A 5,990-nucleotide genomic window follows, 5' to 3' on the forward strand; every position below is an offset into this window, starting at 1 on the left:
AAGAATATCCCTTAATATCTTTCTTAGATGAGTCGGAAGTCAAATTATTTTAATGCAGTTTTGTTCCAAAGATCGAGTGAATTCTAAAAACACCTTTATAATTGAAATGGAGCAATTTTGGACGAAGATATGGCCATTTATTTCAAGGTAGACCCTATTTAATGCTTTCCATATATTTTCTATTTATCGAAGAATATCCCTTAATATCTTTCTTAGATGAGTCGGAAGTCAAAATATTTTAATGCAGTTTTGTTTCGAAGATTAAGTGAATTCTAAAAACACCTTTATAATTGAAATGGGGCAATTTTTGACGAAGATATGGCAATTTATATCAAGGTAGACCCTATTTAATGCTTTCCATATATTTTCTATTTATCGAAGAATATCCCTTAATATCTTTCTTAGATGAGTCGGAAGTCAAATTATTTTAATGCAGTTTTGTTCCAAAGATTGAGTGAATTCTAAAAACACCTTTATAATTGAAATGGGGCAATTTTGGACGAAGATATGGCCATTTATTTCAAGGTAGACCCTATTTAATGCTTTCCATATATTTTCTATTTATCGAAGAATATCCCTTAATATCTTTCTTAGATGAGTCGGAAGTCAAATTATTTTAATGCAGTTTTGTTCCAAAGATCAAGCGAATTCTAAAAACACCTTTATAATTGAAAGGGGGCAATTTTTGACGAAGATATGGCCATTTATTTCAAGGTAGACCCTATTTAATGCTTTCCATATATTTTCTATTTATCGAAGAATATCCCTTAATATCTTTCTTAGATGAGTCGGAAGTCAAATTATTTTAATGCAGTTTTGTTCCAAAGAATTCTAAAAACACCTTTATAATTGAAGTGGGGCAATTTTTGACGAAGATATGGCCATTTATTTCAAGGTAGACCCTATTTAATGCTTTCCATATATTTTCTGTTAATCAAGAATATCCCTTAATATCTTTCTTAGATGAGTCGGAAGTCAAATTATTTTAATGCAGTTTTGTTCCAAAGATCAAGCGAATTCTAAAAACACCTTTATAATTGAAATGGGGCAATTTGAGACAAAGATATGGCCATTTATTTCAAGGTTGACCCTATTTAATGTTTGCCTTATATTTTCTATTAATCGAAGAATGTCTTTTAATATCTTTCTAAGATGAGTCGGAAGTCAAATTATTTTAATGCAGTTTTGTTCCAAAGAATTCTAAAAACACCTTTATAATTAAAATGTGGCAATTTTTTACGAAGATATGGCCATTTATTTCAAGGTAGACCCTATTTAATGCTTTCCATATATTTTCTATTTATCGAAGAATATCCCTTAATATCTTTCTTAGATGAGTCGGAAGTCAAATTATTTTAATGCAGTTTTGTTCCAAAGATTGCGTGAATTCTAAAAACACCTTTATAATTGAAATGGGGCAATTTTTGACGAAGATATGGCCATTTATTTCAAGGTAGACCCTATTTAATGCTTTCCACAGCTTTTCTGTTAATCGAAGAATATCCCTTAATATCTTTCTTAGATGAATCGGAAGTCAAATTATTTTAATGCAGTTTTGTTCCAAAGATTGAGTGAATTCTAAAAACACCTTTATAATTGAAATGGGGCAATTTGAGACAAAGATATGGCCATTTATTTCAAGGTTGACCCTATTTAATGTTTGCCTTATATTTTCTATTTATCGAAGAATATCCCTTAATATCTTTCTTTAGATGAGTCGGAAGTCAAATTATTTTAATGCAGTTTTGTTCCAAATGAATTCTAAAAACACCTTTATAATTGAAATGGGGCAATTTTTACGAAGATATGGCCATTTATTTCAAGGTAGACCCTATTTAATGCTTTCCATATATTTTATATTTATCGAAGAATATCCCTTAATATCTTTCTTAGATGAGTCGGAAGTCAAATTATTTTAATGCAGTTTTGTTTCGAAGATTGAGTGAATTCTAAAAACACCTTTATAATTGAAATGGGGCAATTTTTGACGAAGATATGGCCATTTATTTCAAGGTAGACCCTATTTAATGCTTTCCATTTATTTTCTATTTATCGAAGAATATCCCTTAATATCTTTCTTAGATGAGTCGGAAGTCAATTTATTTTAATGCAGTTTTGTTTGAAAGATTGCGTGAATTCTAAAAACACCTTTATAATTGAAATGGGGCAATTTTTGACGAAGATATTGTCATTTATTTCAAGGTAGACCCTATTTAATGCTTTCCATATATTTTCTGTTAATCAAGAATATCCCTTAATATCTTTCTTAGATGAGTCGGAAGTCAAATTATTTTAATGCAGTTTTGTTCCAAAGATCAAGCGAATTCTAAAAACACCTTTATAATTGAAAGGGGGCAATTTTGGACGAAGATATGGCCATTTATTTCAAGGTAGACCCTATTTAATGCTTTCCATATATTTTCTATTTATCGAAGAATATCCCTTAATATCTTTCTTAGATGAGTCGGAAGTCAAATTATTTTAATGCAGTTTTGTTCCAAAGAATTCTAAAAACACCTTTATAATTGAAGTGGGGCAATTTTTGACGAAGATATGGCCATTTATTTCAAGGTAGACCCTATTTAATGCTTTCCATATATTTTCTGTTAATCAAGAATATCCCTTAATATCTTTCTTAGATGAGTCGGAAGTCAAATTATTTTAATGCAGTTTTGTTCCAAAGATCGAGTGAATTCTAAAAACACCTTTATAATTGAAATGGGGCAATTTGAGACAAAGATATGGCCATTTATTTCAAGGTTGACCCTATTTAATGTTTGCCTTATATTTTCTATTAATCGAAGAATGTCTTTTAATATCTTTCTTAGATGAGTCGGAAGTCAAATTATTTTAATGCAGTTTTGTTCCAAAGAATTCTAAAAACACCTTTATAATTAAAATGGGGCAATTTTTTACGAAGATATGGCCATTTATTTCAAGGTAGACCCTATTTAATGCTTTCCATATATTTTCTATTTATCGAAGAATATCCCTTAATATCTTTCTTAGATGAGTCGGAAGTCAAATTATTTTAATGCAGTTTTGTTCCAAAGATTGCGTGAATTCTAAAAACACCTTTATAATTGAAATGGGGCAATTTTTGACGAAGATATGGCCATTTATTTCAAGGTAGACCCTATTTAATGCTTTCCACAGCTTTTCTGTTAATCAAGAATATCCCTTAATATCTTTCTTAGATGAATCGGAAGTCAAATTATTTTAATGCAGTTTTGTTCCAAAGATTGAGCGAATTCTAAAAACACCTTTATAATTGAAATTGGGCAATGTTAGATGAAGATATGGCCATTTATTTCAAGGTAGACCCTATTTAATGCTTTCCATATATTTTGTATTTATCGAAGAATATCCCTTAATATCTTTCTTAGATGAGTCGGAAGTCAAATTATTTTAATGCAGTTTTGTTCCAAAAGAATTCTAAGAACACCTTTCTAATTGAAATGGGGCAATTTTTGACGAAGATATGGCCATTTATTTCAAGGTAGACCCTATTTAATGCTTTCCATATATTTTATATTTATCGAAGAATATCCCTTAATATCTTTCTTAGATGAGTCGGAAGTCAAATTATTTTAATGCAGTTTTGTTTCGAAGATTGAGTGAATTCTAAAAACACCTTTATAATTGAAGTGGGGCAATTTTTGACGAAGATATGGCAATTTATTTCAAGGTAGACCCTATTTAATGCTTTCCATATATTTTCTATTTATCGAAGAATATCCCTTAATATCTTTCTTAGATGAGTCGGAAGTCAAATTATTTTAATGCAGTTTTGCTCCAAAGATTGAGTGAATTCTAAAAACACCTTTATAATTGAAATGGGGCAATTTTGGACGAAGATATGGCCATTTATTTCAAGGTAGACCCTATTTAATGCTTTCCATATATTTTCTATTTATCGAAGAATATCCCTTAATATCTTTCTTAGATGAGTCGGATGTCAAATTATTTTAATGCAGTTTTGTTCCAAAGATCAAGCGAATTCTAAAAACACCTTTATAATTGAAAGGGGGCAATTTTTGACGAAGATATGGCCATTTATTTCAAGGTAGACCCTATTTAATGCTTTCCATATATTTTCTATTTATCGAAGAATATCCCTTAATATCTTTCTTAGATGAGTCGGAAGTCAAAATATTTTAATGCAATTTTGTTTCAAAGATTGAGTGAATTCTAAGAACACCTTTATAATTGAAATGGGGCAATTTTTGACGAAGCTATGGCCATTTATTTCAAGGTAGACCCTATTTAATGCTTTCCATATATTTTCTGTTAATCAAGAATATCCCTTAATATCTTTCTTAGATGAGTCGGAAGTCAAATTATTTTAATGCAGTTTTATTCCAAAGATCAAGCGAATTCTAAAAACACCTTTATAATTGAAAGTGGGCAATTTTTTGACGAAGATATGGCCATTTATTTCAAGGTAGACCCTATTTAATGCTTTCCATATATTTTCTATTTATCGAAGAATATCCCTTAATATCTTTCTTAGATGAGTCGGAAGTCAAATTATTTTAATGCAGTTTTGTTCCAAAGATTGCGTGAATTCTAAAAACACCTTTATAATTGAAATGGGGCAATTTTTGACGAAGATATGGCCATTTATTTCAAGGTAGACCCTATTTAATGCTTTCCACAGCTTTTCTGTTAATCAAGAATATCCCTTAATATCTTTCTTAGATGAGTCGGAAGTCAAATTATTTTAATGCAGTTTTGTTCCAAAGATTGGGTGCATTCTAAAAACACTTTTATAATTGAAATGGGGCAATTTTTGACGAAGATATGGCCATTTATTTCAATGTAGACCCTATTTAATGCTTTCCATATATTTTCTATTAATCGAAGAATATCTTTTAATATCTTTCTAAGATGAGTCGGAAGTCAAATTACTTTAATGCAGTTTTGTTCCAAAGAATTCTAAAAACACCTTTATAATTAAAATGGGGCAATTTTTTACGAAGATATGGCCATTTATTTCAAGGTAGACCCTATTTAATGCTTTCCATATATTTTCTATTTATCGAAGAATATCCCTTAATATCTTTCTTAGATGAGTCGGAAGTCAAATTATTTTAATGCAGTTTTGTTCCAAAGATCGAGTGAATTCTAAAAACACCTTTATAATTGAAATGGAGCAATTTTGGACGAAGATATGGCCATTTATTTCAAGGTAGACCCTATTTAATGCTTTCCATATATTTTCTATTTATCGAAGAATATCCCTTAATATCTTTCTTAGATGAGTCGGAAGTCAAATTATTTTAATGCAGTTTTGTTTGAAAGATTGAGTGAATTCTAAAAACACCTTTATAATTGAAATGGGGCAATTTTTGACGAAGATATGGCCATTTATTTCAAGGTAGACCCTATTTAATGCTTTCCATATATTTTCTATTTATCGAAGAATATCCCTTAATATCTTTCTTAGATGAGTCGGAAGTCAAATTATTTTAATGCAGTTTTGTTCCAAAGATCAAGCGAATTCTAAAAACACCTTTATAATTGAAAGGGGGCAATTTTTTGACGCAGATATGCCCATTTATTTCAAGGTAGACCCTATTTAATGCTTTCCATATATTTTCTATTTATCGAAGAATATCCCTTAATATCTTTCTTAGATGAGTCGGAAGTCAAATTATTTTAATGCAGTTTTGTTTGAAAGATTGAGTGAATTCTAAAAACACCTTTATAATTGAAATGGGGCAATTTTTGACGAAGATATGGCCATTTATTTCAAGGTAGACCCTATTTAATGCTTTCCATATATTTTCTGTTAATCGAAGAATATCCTCTTAATATCTTTCTTAGATGAGTCGGAAGTCAAATTATTTTAATGCAGTTTTGTTCCAAAGATCAATGAATTCTAAAAACACCTTTATAATTGAAATGGGGCAATTTGAGACAAAGATATGGCCATTTATTTCAAGGTAGACCCTATTTAATGCTTTCCATATATTTTCTATTAATCG

Source organism: Drosophila grimshawi, unplaced genomic scaffold (genome assembly GCF_018153295.1).
Source record: "Drosophila grimshawi isolate 15287-2541.00 unplaced genomic scaffold, ASM1815329v1 contig_1372, whole genome shotgun sequence".
In the NCBI taxonomy this organism is placed as follows: Eukaryota; Metazoa; Arthropoda; class Insecta; order Diptera; family Drosophilidae; genus Drosophila; species Drosophila grimshawi.